This window comes from Puma concolor, chromosome C2 (assembly GCF_028749965.1).
Source record: "Puma concolor isolate L17-30 chromosome C2, mPumCon1.1.hap2, whole genome shotgun sequence".
NCBI classification, from domain to species: Eukaryota; Metazoa; Chordata; class Mammalia; order Carnivora; family Felidae; genus Puma; species Puma concolor.
In genome coordinates, this window is record NC_141675.1 from 158,968,823 (window position 1) to 158,990,543 (window position 21,721).

Consider the following 21,721-nt stretch of genomic DNA (forward strand, 5'->3'; position numbering starts at 1 on the left):
CTGCTGTGAGGTGGGCAGGGGGGTGGCTGGCAGTCCTCCGTAAGCCCCTCTCTCACCTCTGGTTTGGGGACACGGGCTTGTATTAAAGTGGGTGGCCGGGCAGTATACTGCTGCAATGGGGACACTTTTGAGAATGAAAGGGCCTGCGGTTAGTAATTACCACAAGATGCGGCGGTGAACTGGACGTCCTGGGCGGACGGGCCGTGATCCCAGAGCAGCCATCCCCGAGGCCCCGAGGGTCACCAGGTGGTTGACAGATGAACTATGAGTCGTAAAGGGTCCTGTTTGTCTCCTGTGCCACAGCCCGGGGTTGGGGGGGGCGGAGCTCCCGTGCGTCCCCTGTGCCACAGCCCAGAGGGGCCTCCCATGTGTCTTCTGTGCCACAGCCCAGGGGGGCCTCCCGTGTGTCCCCTGTGCCACAGCCCAGAGGCAGGGCTCCCATGTGTCCCCTGTGCCGCAGCCCAGAGGTGCCTCCCGTGTGTCCCCTGTGCCAGCCCAGAGGTGCCTCCCATGTGTCCCCTGTGCCGCAGCCCGGGTCGGGGGGCTACAGGGGTAACAGAAGGTCTGCAGCTGGAGGCAGAACCTCTACGTATTTCAAGCATCATCTTTGAACCGTTTAGCTTATTTGTCCATGAGAAAGTGATCTACCTGCCTTGCTTGAGTCCCTTCCCTAGGGCTAGTTGGGGGAATAAAACGTGTTAATAAAATTTAAAAATATTTTGTAAGCTGTTAATTATTCATTTTGCCCTCAATTCTTTCCTTGCCTATTTTTAAAGGGTCTTGAAAGGAGGTGCCTGTGGAACTTGGTCTCTTAAACCTGGCGCCCTCGATCCTGCCTAGGAAGGTGCCCCGGGGAGGCTGAGCCCGTCTGCCCGATGCTCCGGGATGTGGTCCGCGGCCTTGCCTGCCAGGCTCCTGCCCGCCCGGCGTGTGCCTGACCTACTGAGAGGTTCGCCATCCGTCACCGCATAAACGAGCTGCCCACGGTCGGCACGGTTGCAGCCCGTTAGCTCTTCCTTGCCAAGTGCAGGGGTCAGTTTAGCTTAGCCACTTTATAAATTTTTCAGAGATTTCAAGTGGGAAGTCGCAATTGGCTTTTACTTTTCTAAGCGATCCACTGTTATGATTAGTCATGTATACATATCACAGATGAGAAAATGAATGTTTAGTTAGTTAAAAGTACTTTTAAACAGCTGCTGAAGGACTAGAATTCTTTTGTAAATCGAGAAGCATGTGATCTCACACGGTCGCGGCTTAAAGTTTCCTTTTAATGAATGTTAGGATTAGTAGACATACCCCGCGTACCAGTCACATTAGCACCTAAACAGCAGGCGCTCGCTCACCACGGGCCTGAGGGCGGGGGGAGGCTCTCTGTTCCTCCCTTAAAAGGCCTGCAGCCCTGCGGCTGGAGCAGCAGTAGGAAGGCAGCGGAGTTGATCAGGCGTGTCGGGAGGACGCGGGGGCATTGCCGTGCCCGTGGCAGGCGTGGGAGATCCGCTGTGACGGCCTTTTCCAAGGAGCCCACTGCAACCCCAGGGCGTGTGTCAGGACGGTGCTGGGTTTGGTCCTGAAGGCGCCGGGGTGAGGCCATGGGGGCCGGGGGTCTCCTCACTCACTGGGAGAACTTTGCGAGCGCAAGGTCTTCCCAGAGGAGGTGGGGCGTGAGCTGAACCTTGTACAGGTGTGATCACGCTGAAACAAACCTGAAGACCGTTTGTCACTTAGCTGTTGATGATGACGGGGTGTCTGGGCTCCCTGGTCAGCTCCGGTCCGGTTGCAAAGTACTGGTTTAGGTGGCTGTTACTGTCCCATTAGCAGCCAGCAATATTGAGCATTCTGTTCAGTCCTTTGAAATAACCCCGTGCGGGAGGCACTGCCGGCAGCCCCGGATCCCGGGAGGGGAAGCCCGAGGCACTGGGCGCTGGGGAGCTGGACTTTCAAGCAGACGAGCCCAGCTCCGTTGCTAACTGCGGGCGTGTGGGTCCCAATGTCGTGTACAGAGGCCAGGGCTTGCCGGGCAGGGGGGCCCGGAGCTGTTCCTCAACAGCAGCCGCCGTAAAGCAGGGCGGCCTTTGGGAGGCACGCTTCTCCAGCTCGCGGTCCGAACCTGCTCACAAGCGAGCTTTGTGGGGGCCCAGTCAGCTGGTGATGGACGGCGTTGTGAGCTTAGTCCTGTTCCCTCCTCCCAGAAGTGCAAAAGTGCATGATTTTGGATGTCTGATCTCCTGCGGTGGTCAGGAGGAGGTGACGCACTTGAGTCCTGATGTCCGGCTGCCGGCCACAGAGTTGGGGCCGGCGGGCAGGTATGGCAGCTGTGTGGCACACCGGTGTCCTCGCTGGGCGCTCAGGCCGGGGTGGCGGGCAGCTCCCGCGGAGGCTCTGGGTGGCCCACGTCCCCCCCCCCTCCCCCCCCCCCCGGCAGGGCACAGCCGGAACCCGCTCAGAGGTCACACGGGGGCGGCAGATGCAACCACGTGCCGTTCACCTGAGTCGTGTAGTTAAGGTTGTGACTTCCTGTGGGCACGCGTCTTTGGCCTCAACGGGAGTCGACCCCTTTTCCCGCATCCTTGGGGTTTGAACTTTGCGTAGTCGGTACGTAAGTTTAGTTGTAGAGAGAGCTGGTTTTATTTGTAGCCGTGAAACCCCAGCGTTCCTGCACGAGTCCTGCACTCTGCGCGCAGCTGTGACGTGTGTGAGGGGTGTGCGAGGAGGGGGCGCTCGTCCTCCAGCTTCACCCGCCGCATGACCTGCGGGGCCGTTACCTAACCCACGGTGTCGGGGCGGTGAGCCCAAGAGCCCTGGCCTTGCTCAGGGGGGGGGTCAGTGTCTCTCCGAAGGTCTGGGGCAAGGTACCCGCCTAATTAAGTGTTAGGGACGAGGACTCCTCCTTCAAAGGGCTTTGTGTGATCCTTTCCTGCAGAGCCAAAAGCCGAAGAGCCCTATTTGCCACATGGCCTCTTCATGTAAGGAGCTGGTGCTGGCTTTACCGGTGGAGACTGGGTCCTTTGCGCGAGGGTGGGTGCTGGGGGGAAGGACAAGTGCTTTCTGGGGGTGCCGGGGAAGATGGCCTGGGCTGCGGGTCCTCACGTCCTCCTGTCCTCAGGACCAGCGCCCCTGGGGCTCAGCACAGGACAGCTGCTGGTTGGAGCTGTTTTATGACAGGATCCGTCTGGGAATTGGCCTTGTCTGAGGGGAGGGGTCCGGGCAGGCCCTGTGCCTGAGCTCGCTGGAAGCGTCTTTGAAGGACGCTTCTTGTTCCTGAGTTTCTCGTAAGAGATTTTATGTTTTATTTGAAAACAAAATACGCTCACTGTATGCTGGGCGTACTTTGCGCAGATGCAAAACAGGAAGAAAGAGGCACCGTTAATCTCATTGCCTGGGAGCAAATATTGGTAACAGTTTCTGGGGTTCCCTGGAGTCTTTTTTATACGCAGATGTATTATTCATCCCGCTGACATGGCGGATGGCCTGCTGTCACTCTGGATTTCCGCAGGCCTCCTCAGGTCACCGGACAAGACGCGGTGCAGGTTAGCAAAGAACGGCCGGCCCGGGGGGTAGGGGTCTGTGTGCTGCTTTTCCCCGGAGAGATTTTGCTGCCCGTGTTTTCGGTCCACGCTGTGATGATCCCGTGTGGAGCGGCAGTGCTGTTGAATTCCTTGGCTGTTTTCCGCTCAGGACACAGGTAGTGGAGGCGCCTCTGTGGGGTGCTGCTCCTCACCCGGTTCTTCTCTGCGGGACGTTTACCCCCTGCAGAACAGAGAGGGCATGTGCACGGGCGAGCAGGGGAGGGGCAGAGAGAGAGGGAGAGAGGATCCCAAGCAGGTCCGTGCTGTCAGCGTAGAGCCCGATGCGGGGCTCGAACCCACAAAACCATGAGATCATGAGCTGAGCAGAGATCAAGAGTCAGACGCTTAACCCCCTGAACCCCCCAGGCGCCCCCTCTCCTTTAGTGTGGGGGGGATCTCTAACACATAACCTCGTTAGTCACGGAAAACAGAGGCCCCAAGCCCCACTCAGAAGACCTCCACTTCCTGATGCCTGGTAAGCAGGCCCACCCGCAGAGGTGCCGAGAACCAGGACCGGAAGCCCCCGTCTGGAGGCCCTGCCACCACACCGGCATGCTCCCCTGTAGCAGAGGCGCCTCTTCTGGCCCGTTGGCCTTTTTGGGTTGTTTTGATGTATGGGGCCAAAGGGTGGGTGGTCGTCCTGAAGGGAGCAGGTGCCCAGGCCAGGGAGGGCTCAGAGCACCTCCCACACGCTGCTTATCTGTCCTTCCCCGCCTGCCATCCCGGTGATTCAGGCGCCCCCCCACCGAGCCATGAACTGAGACTTTCGTCTCCTGGGCTGGGAAGATGTGGGTGCTGCCCCTGACACCAGGGCCACACGCCCTGCTGGACCCGAATGCGGGAGAGCAGGTGCAGCAGAGCAATGCTCTCGAGTGCTCGCCCCCCTCCCCGCTCTGTGTCTCTGTCTCCACCTCCAACCCCCCCCCGCCCCCCCCCAGTTGCCTTCTCTCTGGAGACACAGAGCTCATTCCTAGTGTTGGGAGCATTGGGTCCCTCTGGGAATGGTTGTACGACAGTAAAGTGTAGCTGGATAGGGAGAGCTCCCTGGCCTACTTAATGAGTTGTTTTAATGTTTGCAGTGAGGTTTAATTTCCCATAAAACGTTAGATTATTCAGAGTTCAAAAAAATAATGTTTTCCCTCAGGTCGTAAAAATGTTTTCACTAATGTTTACTAATTCACTTTACAAAATAAGATGAAGGGTTTTAAAATATAAAACAAACTATTCTTTTTAAGAAAATGTTTATTTATTTTTGAGAGAGAGAGTCCTAAGCAGGCTCCACCCTATCAGCACAGAGCCCAACATGGGGCTTGAACCCACGAACTGCGAGATCATGACCTGAGCTGAAACCAAGAGTTGGGTGCTTAACCGACTGAGCCACCCAGGTGCCCCCAAAGTAGTCTTTCTTAAAGCCAGCTTTTTTGGGATATAATTGATAACAAAACACTGCACATATTTTAAAGTGTGAAATTTAGTAAGTGTTGAGACACTGGTGAGACCACTGTCACGGTGAAGATGGTGAGTGTGCCCATGGCCTCTGAAGGTCACTTGCACCCCCGGGACCCTCTCCCCACCAACCCGCCCCCCCCCCCCCCCCGCCGACCCCCACTCCTTTACTTTCTGTCTCTAAAGATCCCTTTGCATTTTCTAGAGCTCCCTATCACTGGGGCCAGACAATAGGTACCGTTTTGGTCTGGCTTCTTTCACTGCTCGTCGTTACTTAGAGATTCACCCGTGTTGTATCCGTCGTAGTTCATTCTAAAGTGGTCTTTCCTCTTACTTGCTAAGGACATGGAATATCCTTGGAATATATTTAATTCAGTAAGTAGAAGAAATGGCAAAGTCCATTTTGGTTGGTCTGTTAAGACCAAAATGCCGGGGAACGGAAAGAAGGGCAAATGGGGCTAAGCGGTCTGAGCGGCGGCACCGGGGTCCCGTGGGAGCAGAGCCTTGGACTTGGGTCTTCCCGGCTGAGGTGAGTCCCACGTTCTGCGCCTCGGATGCTGTCCCGCTTGCTCTTGCCGGACTGGCCCCTGCTCAGGGGCAGCGAAGCAGATGTGGCTCTGCTGTGCAGGCTGCTTCCTCAACTGAATTTAAATAATATAAAAAAACTTAAATTAAACCACGGCCTCTGGCGAGACCGTTATTTCCTCCTGCATTTCTTTTCCTTTACAGAAGCAGCAAGTGCAATGGAGCCTTGTGCCCTCCTCCCCAGCCTCTTTGTTAAGCACTGACTTCTTGAAGGTACCTTCATGGCCAGTTCCCTGCTCTGGGGATTCACAGTCTAATACTTGAATGTTCTTGCATGTTAAGGGTTCATTATTATGTTACCACGTAAAGACTTTACCTCTCCCCGTAGTATTAAACTAGGATCGACTTTACCCTTCTGAAACCTCAGGTAGCCAGGGAAGGTCTGGTCACTGTGGAAGTTGAAACATCAATGGCTGTAGTTAATCTACTTGGAAGGTTTTTGCAGCTCAGGACAATTGAAAAACACCTATCGTCTCAGATTTCCTCTTTTCTTTTGATTTTCTCATGTCATTGAAAACTCCATCCACCCCTTTGACAGAGTCGGGATCCTTGGAGTCACCCACCGGTGGTGTTCTCCACGTGGTCATCCCTCTGTCCCTGGCTGTCCTCCCCGCCTCGGGTCTCAGCCCTCCAGCCATTGCCCACAGAGCCAACAGAACCATCTTTCTGAAAACACGCCGGGTCACTGCTTCTTCCTGAGGTGCACGTTTGGTGCCTCCTGCCGAGAGGCCTCCCAGCCTCCTCCTCACCAGAAGCCTCGTGATGGGCCCTCCTGTGTGCTCATCTCAGCTACGGGGCGTCGCTGTGTCCTTCCGGAGCCCCCAGGCTCACGACTCAGGCCCCACTGGTGGCCCTGGGCTTGCTTCCCACCGGCTTCTGGTCCTGCTTCTGGGGGCACCGATTTTTAGGACTGGTTAAGCACTTAGAATGGAAACCATATCAGAAGTGAGGAAGAATGCTTCCTTGTCTTAGCATCCTTCCGTTGACCGCTGATCTGATCTGATTTTCTTCACTTGTCTTGAGCAAATTAAGCCTTTGTATCTTGAGACAATTGGTGTCGGCAGACATCAGAGTCTGCTCAGTTGAGCGTTTCTGTTTCACTGCTTACTCTTGTGATGGTTTTGTGCATCTACAAGGTAGAAAACGGGAGTATTTAGCCCTGATTTCCAGAGTCTAATTGAATTATAATGATAAATATCACCTTAAAAGCAAATGCAATTGTTTCATTTAACCAATGCAATTCTTATTGGCACAGCAGACCCATCAGGTGCTGAGCGACCCAACTGGTCCCACACTTGCGGTCGGTACGAGCATGCCGAATCCCGTACGACCCCTATGTTATCCGCTTTGCCGTGGCTTTTGAGTTTCCTTTTGTTAGCAGGTAATTGGGTACAAATCCTTTGCAGAGACCAGTGTGGCTAATTCGGGGTCATCCTGTTTTCAGAGGACGCTGTCCTGAGCCCAGGAGCAGTCACTGTGAGAAAGTTCCGGAAAGGCGCCGGTGCCAGCTGAGCTGGGCTGCCCTGCGGGCCCCACCCCCCACTCCAGCCCCTTCGGGCTCTCGGTCACCTAATTCCCTGTCTACGTCTCGGGGACGATCCAGGCGCGCTGAGAAGGGGCCGGATTAGAACTCAGCCCCGCTTGGCCCACTCGCTTGCTCGCCCGTGAAGCACGGTCTCCCTGTGCTGCTTCCTCCGCGGTTTCTCTCGCCGCCTGGCCCGGCTCCCTGGCCTGTGGCCGTCAGCACGGGCAGCCCCTCAGCTCCCTTCCTCCCGCCGCAGGTGCTTGGCGGGCTGTGCTGTCGGCGGCCGCCTCACGTGAGCAAGGGCGGGGTGACGGCGGGGGCCCCCCCGCGTCCGCACTGCGCTACCGTGTCGCGTCCGCGCTGCCGTGTGGGGCCGGGCGCTGCTGGCCTCTGTCGGGTCCCGGTGCCTCGTCGTGTCCTAGCGCGTCTGTGTCGTGGGCTGGCTCGGTCCCACAGGAGAGTGCCTGGGTAGGAGAAGTCCGGTGTGCCCACGTGGCCGTCGCCCGGGTCGGTCCCGGACACCGCGTGGGGCGGCCCCCCTCGTGCTCCTGGACGGCGCCCGGTCCCTGCGGCCACACCCGTTCCGGGGCGCCTGGGAAGCCTCCGGACAGTAGCGTGGCGGCTGCAGCAGCCGGGTTCCGTGCGCCCACCCGTTTGCCCGTGCCAGCCGGATGCCAGCTCTGGAGAGATGGTGGGGTCGAGTTTGCTGGCACTTTCTTCAGGGTGCTTTTACATCTGCATTCGTGAGACAGTTTGGCTGACGCTGTACGTGATTATTTCCTGACTCTGGTCTGTCATCGAGTCAGATTTTCTCTTTCCTCCTGTCAGCTTTGATAAACTGTTTTTCTTGGAGTTTGCTCATTGTACCTAAGTTTACAAAATTTTCAAAATAAAGTTCTTAATACTCTCTTATATGTGTAATGTTGCGAGAATTCGGAGTGATAATTCTGTTCTGGTATCTCTTGCTGCCTAACATCCCCCCCCCCCACCAAGACCCCAACTTCATGGCCTAGAACAGCCACCATTTGATTATGTTCATGACCCAGACAGGCCGGGAGCAGGGCAAGGGACGGTCTGTCTGTGCCCCTGGCACTGGGGCCTCGGCAGTGGTCCTTCAGATGGCCAGAGGTGGCCGTGTGTCTGCAGTGATGGTCCTAGCTGTCGGCTGGGCTTCTGAGTTCTTGTCAACATCCTGCACATCTTGTCCAAGGAGGCCTCTTGAGGACCGTGGGGAGCACCTGCCTGGGGCTCTGCCTAGACCCACAGCTGCGTGCTCTCAGGGCCAAAAGCGAGGGCCCGGCCCCCCCGGGACTCTCCTAGTCCATCTGCCCCATGGTCCTGGTCCCAAGGCCTGCTGAGACGCTCAGGGACGCCTTTACAGGGCCACTTCACTCTATAGTAGAGGTGTCACTTCACATCACTCACTGTCCTTTCTTCGGTGCAGGCTGGCTAAGCCAGTGTCCTCTCTGTCTTCTCTGTGCATTCTCGTCAGCCTTGCCAACGTCGGTCTGTGTGCCTGTGCCTGCCGTTACGGGTGATTAATGCAGGTTTAATCTCCTCCTTTTCCCTCCCATTCGCTTGGGGCTTGTTTGTCCCCCTGACTTACTGAGGCGGGGTTCGTGGGCTTTTTCCCTTTTGCAGAAGCCTGAGCATCAGGCTACGTGTTTCCCTCTGGGTACTGCCTTAGCTGCACACCACGCATTTCCACGTGTGATCTTTGTTTCTCGTTCTCAATGTTTTCTGTTTTGTTCTATGATCATTTCCTTTTGTCTGTGGATGATTTAGAAGAGTACCAGCCAGGGGTGCCTGGGGGCTCAGTCAGTTGAGCATCCAGCTTTGGCTCAGGTCATGATCTCACGGTTCATGAGTTCGAGCCCTGTGTTGGGCTCTGTGCTGATGGTTCGGAGGCTGGAGCCTGCTTCGGATTCTGTGTCTCCCTCTCTCTCTGCCCACCCACCCCCCCCCCGTCTCTTTCTCTCTCTCAAAAATAAATAAACATTCAAAAAAAATTTAAAAAAAAGTACCAGCTAACTTAGAAACACATGGACACTTTCCAGATATGCCCTGGTTGTTAGACTCTGGGTGCCTCACACAGTGGGTGGGCAGGAGCTCCGCCTGATGTCACTGGGACTCAGGCTATTCTCGATGCTTCCTGGGCGCCAGAGGGGGTGGTGCAGACTCACTAGGGGAGGTGTCCCATGCGGGACCGCTGCGCGATCGTGGCACTGCTCTCCGCCCTCCGCCAGCTGCTGTCCTCTTCTACCTCTGTGACAAGAGCCTTCTTTGCGCACCCTCTGTCGTGCTCTTGCTGTGACTTTCGCTGTCACTGGGTCAGGTACTCTGTACCTGCTGGTCTGTTCGGTCCCCACGGTGGCTCACACGGAGCTCGTCCCCTGCGTCACTGCACTGGGACCTAGGCACTCGGCCTTGTGGCGGCAGAGTCGGGCGTCAGCCTCGGCCACTCCGGTTCCTCCTATCTCAGCTTCGCGGTTTGCAGACGTCCCCTGGCCCTGCGGGTCTGGCTCCCCAGGGAGCGGCAGTGGGCTGTCCTGGGCCCGGTCAGACTTCTGCCCAGCGGCTCCCGACGGGACCACCAGAACCCGGTTCTGTGGGTCTCGCTCCTGTTCGTCCTGCCGTCTCCCTTCTTCTGTGCTGCCTGTGGACTCAGGTTGGTAAAATGACTTCTGACCTCTTGGTGGCTCACGTATTGTCCTTCCCTTTCCTCGGGCTGCAGGGGCCTCCTGTTCTGCGTCCTTTGCCGAGGGGCCTGCTGTATCTCCTGCACACTCTCCGGCCGGGGGAGGAGCTGCCGGCGGGGTTCTGATCGGGTGGGGGTGGCGTTGAGGAACAGGGTGCGGGGGCGAGCACAGTGGCACCCCTTCCTTTCTTCTCCTCACCTGGGTGTGGAGACGGCACCAGCAGGGCCCAGACCTGTGTGCCTGGCTCTGGAGGCTCTGTGCCGGCAGGGTGAGCGTGTGGCCCGTAATCCCAGGCTGATAGGCCATTGTCGTCAGTGCCCACTAGACCTGGTGGCAACATCACAGAACACGGGGGACCGTGTCTTAGACACACGTCCCAGCTGAGAGATGTGGAGGCTGGGCGGTACTCACCCCCAAGGACCTTCAGCTGGGGCAGGTGGCCCCGGGGAGGTGTGTGCTCTCTGGGTGGAGCCTGAAGAGTTAGGGCCCTTCCGGGTTCAGCGAGGCACCGGTCTACACTCACTGCGTCTTGTGGACACCCACTCAGGGCCCGCACACTCTTCCCCGCAGACGCCAGCCAGTAGCTGTGCCCTGGAGAAGCCCACTGTGGTCGTGCCCTTTATGTGGATATCGCTGTGCTTTTTTTTTTTAATTTTTAAAAAATGTTCATTTTTGAGAGAGAGAGAGAGCATGAGCGGGGGAGGGGCAGAGAGAGAGGGAGACACAGAATCTGAAGCAGGCTCCAGGCTCCGAACCATCAGTACAGAGCCCGACGCGAGGCTCGAACTCACAAACCGCGAGATCATGACCTGAGCCAAAGTCGGACGCTCAACCGACTGAGCCACCCAGGCGCCCCTCGGTTTGCTTTTCCAAAAGGAGATGTTAACGTTGGATATTTAGGTTCCGTCAGTATGTGAGCACGTTGAAGTCTTCTCTTTAATGACTTTCTAGTTGGCAGTATTTTTAGGCTGAGAGGAGACAACATGGAGGTGTTTCACAGCCTCTGCCTCCGGACTCGTGGATGGTCGTAGCTTCTGAGCCTGGGCTGGAAGGGGCTGGGGAGGTCCCGGGATCCGTGCGTCGCTCGTGTCTATACTTACGCGTGTGCGTGTGCCCCCGTGTGCACGTGGCATTTTATTGTGCAGAAGGTGTTAAGTACATGCCTTCGCGTGTGGGCTACTGCTGTTTGTGCTGGGGTGTGGCGAGCGGACCCTGGAGGGTGACGGGTGGGGTGAAGGGTGATCGGTTGTTGTGTCTCTGCTTTAAAAAGACCTTAACACCATCACAATAATTGAATCTTGTATTTAGGAAGAGGATTTTTAATTAACAGTATTTATTATTAGAATTCGCTTCTGAAGTGGTGAAAAGGCTTTTAAATTAATTGGAAGTAATTGAGTCTTTCCGTGACACAGAGTGAAGTGTCTCAGGCTGGGCGTGGAGATCTGCGGCAGTGATTGGAGGAAACACTGCGCGAGCCCCGGTCCGGGTCATCGCGTCCTGCCTGCACCGGAGGGAGCTTTGCCTCGGGGTCGAGCAAACGCAGAAACTAATCTACCGGTAAGGTAAAACCCTGCAGAAATCTGTTGCTATTTGACTGATTAAAAATGCCTTTTGCTTGATGCCAACTGATTAATTAAGCCTGTTTGCCTTTTCAAATGTGTTTTATTGAGTGTCTTCCAGCATAGATTATTTGTTACTGTTAATTCTTTCATCACCCCGCCGCGGCCTGCACAAACCTGCCCGCCCGGCTGCGGGTCCAGGTCGGCGCGCTGCTGCCCTCCAGTGGCCGTGTGGCCAAGTGCGGCCTCCGGTCACGGCCGTGCGAGGCTGTGCCCCATGCCAGGCGCTGGACTAGACCCGCTGTAAAGCTTTTTACTGTAAAGGGTTTCCGTTGATGGACTAAAAGAAGACTTACCTAGCACTTAATTCTTGGCGACTATTATATGACTCAGCCATCTGCTTTGGAGAGAAGTTGAGGCAAATATTAAAATCTGGGTAAATCTAGTAGCACGTAAGATTATTTTATGGCCTGCAGAGTGACTAACTCGAGAAAGTTGGGTTTTGCACACTCAAGGAGGTCTTGCCATGGGGAAGCAGTGTGAGGAGGGAGTCGGCAGAGGGCTGCTGGATGCTTCCCGGCACTGGCGGGCACCCGTGTCCATTCAGCCGTTCCGTAGATGCTGACAATAGCCCGCCTGTCCTGGCCAATGAGGGAAGGAGTGGGCGCAGAGCCCATGGCGGGGAGAGGGGCACTTGCCGTCTCTGGGGGGCACAGGTGCACCCACGTCTGGTCACTGGGCTCTACGTGTGTGTCTGGTAAGGCCCACCGGTCCTTTCTGTGTCTGTGAATGTCAGGAATGTGAGGAAACTGGCTCCCAGGGAGACTGGTAAACAGGGTTTGCTTTGTCTGTAGCTGATGCCCCCCAGCCCTCCCCCGCTTTCCGGCACAAGAGTGGCGAGAGTATGGAAAGGGCAAAATTAAGGTCATCTCCCTTTGCTGTGCCCGTAGGCGGGGCCTGTTTCAGCTGCGGCTCTTCTGGTAGCCAGGCGAGAGATGTGAAGTCAGCGGGTCTGTGACTAGAGTTTATGGGCAGGAGCCGAGCAGCACGGAGCTGGCCGAGTCTGAAAGGACACCGTCCTTCAGTGCTGCTAAGTGTAGTGGAGTCTGTGACCTACACGTCGTGCCAGGGCAGTCAGCTGCCCCCTCAGTTCTGCCATGTATGCCAAACGCAAGTTTTTTTATATAATGCAAGCACGCATTGGAGAAGTGAATTATCTGTAATCCTTTGCACAAATAAATTGTCTTTAAAGGCATACAAAAAGTGATCAGGCCCACAGGAGAGCTCTAAAACACGTGCCGAGAAAGTGGAATTAAAGGCCCGGAAGTTGTAAAATACAGCAGCGTTGTGAACTATATCTCCTTCTTTGGGCTCTCAGTAGATGTTTTAGCTGCAGAGTAGGAATTTTGAATTTCTTTCATAAAATGAAAGCTAATCTTGGCACCAGATAGTCTGATGTACTGTAACTTTCCTTTTTCAGAGTGGTTTGAAAAAGAAAAGTAAACACGAAGGGTTTTGGCTAAAACAAGTCTTTATTAGGGAGCACTCGTCACTGTTAGCCTCACTCTGCCACCACGTTTCCCCAGAGTTCTTTCGGTTCCTGGCGGGAGCACCACGAACGTGGCTCTGTTTTTAGTTTCAGGCATGGTGGCTGCTCTTGCCCTCTGTGAAAAGATTGAAGCTGTTTCTTGTGTCTTAACGTGTGACGGTGTCTAGGCTGGGGTGGCTCGGGGGTCACCCAGAGGAGGCCCTGCGGCCCCTCCCCAGTGGCGCGCCTTCAGAGAGGGGCTGGGGAAGCGTGGACTCCTGTTCGAACTTGGAAGTTCCCCTGTGTTTCTCATGGCCACACACACACCCCCAAAGGTTTTTTCCGTAACAAGTGTTCACGAACTCCTCCTTTTTATTCTCAGTGAAATTCACAGCAGGTACTGCTTTATATAATTATCACCGCATAATTTTAAAAAGCAGTAGAATGCCCAAATTTAGTAAAAGAGAAATTGAGAATGCATAATAAAGGCATCTTGAGTCGAGACATACGCGGTACTCAGTACTCAGTTCTCAGGCACTGATGTTCTCGGCAGAACCACGCGGTGCGTGCCCGTACGAGCAGGTAGCCGTGAGGGCTGGCTTCCATCAGTCTCGGAAGTGGTTACAGCCTGTGGGTTCTGAGAGAAGCTGGGCACGGCCTTCCCTGTCTTCACATGGTAGTTACGCTTCGGGACCGTTGGGCGTGTGTTAAAAACACGGAGAAATGCTTCATGCTCACATATAAAATGAGGCGAGGCTCTGGGCTGGTGGATCGTGAGCGGCCTGCCCATTGTGTGTTTCTGGGACGGTCCTGGGTGTCCCACGCAGGGCCCCCTGTGCACAGAGCTCCAGAAACACCCCGGCACCGCGATGAGCAGCCGCTGCCCCCCGCGACACTCGGCCGGGTCGGAGTTCTCTGGGGGCCTTGGCTGAGCAGAGCCAGTGGCGGTGGGAGGGAGCACGGCGTCCTGAGCGTGTGGCGCCGTGGCAGGGCTGTCCTCCAGGTTGACACAGGCACTGCCCGGCTGTCGTGCGTGGCCTCTCCGGCTCACGGCAAAGGCAGTGGTGGGCTCCGGGACAGCGAGCGGTGTGAGAGTGATCCAGGCCTGCTCGTCATACTAACGCGGGCTGTCGGGTTCAAGTTGCAAGTTGCAACGGCACCGAGTTCTGAGTCCCTGTATGTTGTGGCAAAAGCTTGATGGTTTTCCCCTTTAAAGCGGTTTAAGGGTTGAAGTAACCTGTTGAGCACAGATGACGCTTTCTCTTGTAGGCGTTCCCGAGAGTTTCTGAAATAAAATTGGGCTGAGAATGAGAAGCGATTCGTGTGTTTTTTCTGGCATCGGTTATCGTCGCCGAGAAGGTGTCTGTGTGTCTGGCCAAGTTGCTGGCATCACTTTGCCAGGAGGTGTTAACGTGTCTGTGGCTCTGCTGTGAGGTCCCGGATCTAGGGCAGCACCCAAGTCCACGAATGCGTCCCGCCCGGAGCTCCGTGGGAAGTGGGATGCCCTTCCGGCAGCCTCTGCCCTGCGGAGCCTGCAGCCGCTCCCCCCCCCCCCCCCACCCCTCGGTTCAGGATCTCGGAAGCCAGGGGGTGGGGGTGAAGCCCTGTGTCCCGAGCGGAGGCCTTGTAGCCTCAATGGCTTGTAAGGAAGGCCGCGTCCTGCCGGACCCGCTTCCCCGGGGACATGGTGGTCCCACAGCCGGAGCGGACCCTCCGGCTTCCCGGAAGGTCTGTGGGGAGCGAGGCGTGTTTCCCGAGGGGACCCCGTGGGTGTAGGGCGCGGCCGTCTTGGCCAGCTCCTCCAGGTGAGAGGGGGCCGGTTCTCACTGAGCCCGTGCGCCACGCTCAAGGTCAGAGGGGCGAACGCGCCTCAGTGCTGGTGTTGGTTCCCGGAAGGCTCAGTGAGAGGACATGCCGTCGAACACCCTTGCCTTCCAGCCTCGAAGGCAGAGTTGGCCAGATCACAGGCCGGGGGTGGAAGCGAAGGGGCTTCCGTTGCGCCCCGAGGAAGCAGACGGTGAAGAGGCACCCGCGGCATCCCGAACCAACAGCAGCCGTGGGCGTCCTGGTCACCTCCCCGCCTCACCTGATGCCTGCCCGTGGGGCCGAGGGCCTTAGAGGCCGTGCATGTGCGAACCCCACGGCCCCGACTCACCTCCCAGGACGACCGGACAGTGTCTAGGGATGCCGCATACGCCCAGAGGTGTGGGCACCGACTCTGCCTCGAAGGTCGAGAGCTGCGGCGCTAGGGATTAGCTTTCTGTCGCTGCACGAGGAATCACCCGATGGGTGTGTACCCCCAGGAGTGCGTACCCGATGGGGGTGTATACCTGACAGGCGTGTGTACCACCAGGAGTGTGTGGCTGACAGAGATGTGTACCTGACGGGGGTGTGGGCCACCAGGAGTGTGGACCTGACAGGCAGGTACCGAGGCCTGGCTGAGTTTCCAGTCTACGATACTCGAAGATTCCCGCAAGTCAGGAAGGACGAGAGGGTGCGGTGGCATCAGGGACACGACACTTGCACGGCATTTTCACAAAAGACGGAATCTAAGGAAATAGCTAACAGGCCCGTGAAAGGTGCTCGCTTGCTCGGCGAACCCGCGGAGTCTACTAGGGGCTGGGATGGGCGCGTGAAGGTGAGGGGCACCTTGGCATCTTTGTTCTCGGGGCCCGCCTGGGTGAAGGTGACGTGCCAAAGAGCCGCGCCCCGGCCTCCTGGGCGACAGCCGCGCACCCCTGAGCCCTGGCAGAGACCTCCCCGCGGGCGGCCAGGTGGGTCCTCCCTCCGGAGTCTGAAGTGAAGAACGGCTTTTGCATCTTCAGGGGATTTGGGGACAAGGGGGCAAAAGCAGAACGCGCAGCAGGGACTGTGCACGGCCGCAGGCCCCGCGGAACTCGCCGCCTGACCTTCGCAGAAACGGTCGTGCACCTGCTGTGAGGGCCGAGGCTGCCGCGCCGGGTCCTGTCCGGGGCTCCTTGTCCGCGCTGCGCTTCTGCTGGCCCCGAGGGGCCTCAGGACGACCGTGCCGTGACGGGGTCTTCAGAGTGGAGCGTCCCGGCCCGACGGCAGGGACACGTGTCCTCGGTCCCTGCTCTGCCCACACCTCCAGCTCACATGGAGCCATGCTGACGGCGCGCCCGGGTACGGGGACCTTAGCACCGTTAAGAGGCGGAGGAAGTGCAGGTGACCCGTGACAACTGTGACTTAAGGGCAGAAGGCCAACCGGGACCGACCGGGAAGCATGGCTGCCGAGGAGGCGGAGGACTGGGGGAGGCAGAAGCTCGCGACACCCGGCCCCCAGCGAAGCCGCGAGGCGGTGGTGGACACCAGAGGGCCTTTCTGGAGCTGAGGGACCCGCCGTCTACACTCACGTTTTGTTAGACTGGAGGAAAAACGGCACGCGGGGCGGGGCGCGAGCCTCTGGATCGGGTGAAGGCACAGGGGACGTGCAGGTGGCCGCGGGGGCGTGATCTGAGGGCCTCGGGCGACGTGCCCCCTGCGCTGCCTTCCCCTCACGCTCCTCGGGGGTCCTGGGTGATACGGGGTGAAGCGGAGCGCTCCCCTCCGAGGTGCTTGGACTTCCGAGGCCGGCGGCCACGGGGGAGCTAGGTATGAGCAGGAGGGGCACGAGGGACCCGCGCCCGCACGCGGCGGGCCACACGGGGCAGCCTCGCCACTCTTCCTCCCGTGGCTGCCCCGGGTGCAGCGGGTGCCGGGCAGGGGCGGTAAGACCGGCTCACCCGGCAGCAGGTTGGGGGAGCGGGAGGCGCACACGCCTCTCCTCTCCCCTGTGGCGGCAGGGCCCCCGGACTCTCGGGAGCTCTCTGGCCTCCTGCTCTTGCTCCCGCATGCGAACAGGCCTCCCAGTCTCCTGCCCTTCTGCGTCACGGGGCGCCCCTCTCTTCCGCAGCCCGGGCGAGGCGCGGGACGGCCCGGCCAGAGCCACAGACGCAGCAGATTTGGGGACGGTGACGTCAGATGGTGCGAATAAGCACCATCAGTGTTTGCACCAGGGAGTCACAGAGCTCCGGAGGTGGTTAGGCTGGGAATTCTAGTTTGGGGAGCCTGTGGCAGCGCTACAGAGAGATCTGTGCTGCGTCCCGGTCGCACTCTTTCGTCGATCCAGCAGACATGCGCTGGCACCTGCGGGCGGGCTCTGGCCCGGGCCCTTGGGACAGACCCGATGGCACCTGGTGGGAGCAGAGAACGGCCCCCTTTCCGGGTGGGAGACGGCAGCAGAGGGAGGGGTGACGGCCTCTCCCAGGGGGTGGCATTTGAGCGAGGACCCAGGAGAGGTCACCACACTGCGGTGGGGCACGGCCCTCCCCTGGCTTCTCTTCTCCAGACCCCTTGGGGCAGCGGCAGGCCCGCGGGTGGCCGCGGGCCGGGGCAGCTCGTAGACGGCGCACAGCGGGGAGTGGTGATGTGGGCTTGCTTTCCATTCAAAACATGGACAGATCTGAGTGCAACTTGGTTAAACAGTGTCAAGTTTGAAAAATGTCTAAAAAGCGGTGGTATACCCAGTTTTTCTGTGTGGCTGTAAGTTTACAAAGGGACAAAAAAATACCCAATTAACTGTAAAAGAATGGCTTGAAAAGATAGTTCAAGTGCCTGTACGTTGTTGGATGCAGAATCATAGATCCCCGAAGTAGCCAGAGTTGGTTGGTAATTCTCTTGCTGTTTTGTGGCCGGGGCAGGGCCGACTGTGAAATTCTGGATCCCCACACTTACCTGTGACGTGTGAAAGAAAGCAGCGAGGTTTTGCGTGTAGAGGCAGGGAAGTCTGGTGCTCTCCGCTCGGTTCCTTCTGTTTTCCATGAAGGCTTTCCCCAGGACAGGACCGCTAGGAACGCCAGCACCCTGGGGGACAGCCGCCACCCCGTGCGGCGGGCAGCAGGGAGGGCGAGGAGATCCCGGCCGGTGACGGGTTGCCCCCAGAGCGGCGTGTGCACAAAGCCGGGGCGCCACGGCTGTCCTCCTGGTGCTGGGGCCCTGGGGCTGGAGCACACGCGTGGCCTCGGGGCACCCTCGCCTGGGAGGACAGAGGGCCGCTCCCCTTTGAGGCGCCTAGAGGGGCTCGGGGGTCTCGCACTCACTCCTGCCTAGCAGCTCCAGGAGGCCTGGGAGAGGGGCTGTCACTGGTGGGGCAGTGGTGTCCACTGACACTGTGACAGAAGTGGGGGCAGGAGGGAGGTGGCTTATTGTCCGGGCAGGGGGAGCTTCGAGGGGTGTGGTGGGACCGAGTCTTGAAAAGTACGGTGGTGTCTTCCTGGGGAGGTGGGCACGGGGCCAGGGGGGCTGCTGAGCAGGGGCGGGTGGGTGTGGGTGTGCCATGTGGGAGGGAGTGTGGAGGGGGCCGGGCGGCGGAGTGGAGGGCGGGAGTCTGCCCCAGTGTGGAGGGGAGGGGGCGGGGCAGGGGAGGGAGGGGCGGAGCCTGGGGGGGTGGAGGGGTAGAGGGGAGGCCAGACCTGTGTTGTATTTCAGCTTTTCTGCAAGTGATGCTTTCACAGGCAGGTTACCCAACTTAGGTTTTTGATGAAAATGCGTCGCCCACAGGCTTCGCCTTTCTAACTGAGGTGGCGCTGGCCGAAGGTCTCTGGATTCCCGGGCCGGTCGGTGTTCGGACCAGGTGGCGAGACACAGCACACGGGGCCATCGCTGTCCTGTGCGCCAAGGAGCATGCTAATGTCTCCTCCCTTAGTGCGCCAGACTCGTTGTGGAAGACCGGGCCACGGCAGTTTATTTATAATCGGACCGTGCCTTTTCCGTGCAATTGTTCCTTTTCCCGCTCCTCGTGCTGTCTGGGCCGTGAGGAGAGCGTGAGGGGCGTGGCCGTCCTCGTAGGAGCTCTGCGTCCTTGGGCACCTTCCTGGGCCTCCCTGCCCAGGCTCCTCCTCTGTGTGGAGGGGTGGCAGCGGTGGCCACGGGGACAAGTGGGCTTTGCCACGTTCCGACAAGCGTGTCCTTAGCCCGCCACCGCTGTCGTCAAGACGCGGAGCCCGCCTTCCTCCCAGGGCTTCCCTCCTGCCCGCTCGGACTCTTCATCCTTCATGGCCACAGAGTGACCGTGATAGGCCGCCAAGAGCACTCGCTGGGCCTCTCGAGCGGGCAGTGTGGACAGTAGGTGGTGCTGTAGGGTCGTCCAGGACGGCGAGTAGCAGCTTCTAAAGGAAAACCCCCAGTGCGGTCTCTGCACGTTTCCTCTGTGAGCCCAGATACCGCCTTCCTTCAGGAAAGTTTCTGTTCACTGGCTTTCTTTTACCATCTTGAAGGACCCGTGAAGCAGTGCTGTGAAACACTTCTAAGTGATTTAGTTCAGGGACTGATACGATGTGCAAATTAAATTGTCTCAAATAATTTGTGCATTTAAATAATTGAGTCTATGGAGGGGGCCTAGCTGTGTTGTGGAACTGGAAGGTAAAATTTCATAATCTGTTCCAGTATTTAAAAAATTGTTACTTTGCTTACGTAATTTACGTGTAACATAATTTTGTGATTCTACTGTTTTATTAAGTGTTTTGAATAGGTAATAGTTAAGATAGGATACCAAAAAAGAAAAAGCCTGTACCATCAAGTTCGAATGTGTGGTGTTAAACAAAACCCAGCTGAGTGAATTTTGGAGGTCTGGTTGGCTTTCTCCAGGGATCCCGAACCAGGCAGCACGCGGTGCAGCAGACAGAAAGCTCCAGCTCGCTGCACGCACGACAGACCATCCTGTGCAGAAGGGAGCAGGGCGAGGAGGCTGCCCCGGGCAAAACATCTTAGTTGGGCGAGGTCACTCTCCTCCAGGGGACCGTGGGGATCTGCCACCGATGACCTCGCTCGTGCTGACCGGGTGACTCCTCACGGACTCTGAGATCCCATTTCTGGGAGAGGTCAGAGCCAGAATCAGGTGAAGTCTCGGTTTGGTGACGTGGGGCTTAGCAGAAGTGACTCCATTTTGGAGACTGCTGTCTTGTTTTTAATAGTGCTAACAAATTGCCAATTTTAATAAGATTAAGTTAGCCAAAGTGTGTGTGTGTGTGTGTGTGTGTGTGTGTGTGTGTGTGTGTTTGATCTTTAGTGAAGAGTTGCCATCATGAAGTGAAGGAGTAATATAAATATTTTCATTTTAAAATCTCCTGTGAACCCTTGTCTGGCTTCTGCGTGTCCTTTCCTGGCCGAATGGAGCCATACTCCCACTCTGGTGTCCTGCCCTTCTGCGGCTGCCTTCTCTTCTGTGGCTGAGCAGTGGTGGGGACAGGATCCTGGGGGGCAGGCCTGGCTGGGCCACTGCTAATGTCTGTGGTGTAATCCAGGGGGCTAAAAGTCTTGGCTCACATTCTGTCTACGAGGCACAGAATTCTAGAATTTTAGACTGACGGGAGGCTTCAGTGCATAGAGTTGCCTCTGGGCATGGGGAGGGGGGGCAGGTGGTGCTGCCACAGAACCCCTCTGAGTGTTGGCTCAGGGTGGCACCCAGCTCTCCAGGCTCAGGGTGATGGGCCCCCTTCCTGCCCGCCGCAGGCCTCTGGCAGACGGGGGGCAGGAGTGAGTCCCCAGGTGCCTCGTGCACGTGGCTTGTACAGACGGGACATGAGGCCTGTGGCTGCCTGCACCAGGACCCCGGATTTGGTGGTGGAGGTGCTGATGACACCTCTGGGTAAGACTCCGGCCCCTGCCCCCCAACAGTTGAACAACAGCTTGGCTGAAACTCAGCTTGGAAGTCACACCGTCCCTTTCCGAGAATTTGGTGACACTCCATCGCTGTCCTCAGACGTGACTTTATCTCCTCAGGAATTGGATTATGTTGGTCTCGATTCCCTTAGAATTCTTTATTTGTGAATTTCAGTAATACTGATGAGAAATATGTGAGTTTTCTTTGTTTCTATCACCTTTTCTACGCACATGGGTGTCTGTCCAGTGGCTGATTCAGATCTTTATTTCTGGGATGTTTTCTTCCATCATGACGTGGAATATCTTCCTGGTTTATATGTTCTGGTTTTTGGATCCACAAAGTGTGTGCCTTTGGCTCTGCACTCTGTGAGTCCGGGCTGTCATGTTTCTAATCCCTTTTCCACTGTTTTCTTCTCCACTTAGTCTTGTTTGAGTTTTCAATCAGATCAGAAATTTTTGTCTATATTGTACGTTCCTTGTACATACCTATGTTTATGTGGCTTCCTTCCTTTATACACATCCAGCTGGAAAAAGCCCTGAATCATTTATAAATAGATGAAGTTAGCCAGAGGTTTCTATTCTAGATTGAGCAAAATCACTTTGTCTTCTTTGAAAGACCAACCAGTTCTACTTTATATTTCAAAAGTTTTGTGTTTTATTTGGTTTTTTTAATAATCAGTAATAATATGCATTGTTTTTAAAGAATGCTTCCAAACCTCATCTTTAAAGAAATCCCTGCTTAAACCATGACTGTCAAATACATACCCCAGTTTCGTTTCAAATTTATGTTCACGCTTGATCACCATATTTCTTCCAAACCTTTCTTCGGTGTGTAGCAAGAAGTTAGAGCTCTCCCCGGTAGCCCCAGGCCTACTGGCTTTGAGTTGTCCCTATTGCCAGCACTCATTCATGGGCTCACCTGGGCCATCTGCGGGCCCTCTCGGCCATCTGCAGACGACCCGGGCCACTATCTGCGGGCCATCTGGGCCATCTGCAGATCACCTGAGCCATCTGTGGGCCCCCCTTGGCCATGTGCAGATCACCTGAGCCATCTGTGGGCCACCTGGGACGTCTCCAGGGCCCCTCGGCCATCTGCAGACCACCTGGGCCACCATCCGTGGGCCACCTGAGCCATCTGCAGACCATCTAGGCCA

The 21,721-nt window shown here is 57.0% G+C and overlaps 1 protein-coding gene across 4 annotated transcripts in view; it reads left to right on the forward strand.

Annotated features, from left to right (window-relative positions):
- Positions 1-21,721, forward strand: part of ADARB1 (adenosine deaminase RNA specific B1) — a 134,691-nt gene that overhangs the window by 40,650 nt on the left and 72,320 nt on the right. For all 4 annotated transcript variants that reach the window (XM_086676156.1, XM_086676158.1, XM_086676157.1 and 1 more), the window contains one exon: positions 11,234-11,378. The gene's annotated coding sequence lies outside the window, so the exon portion shown is untranslated. The remainder of the gene's footprint in view (positions 1-11,233; positions 11,379-21,721) is intronic.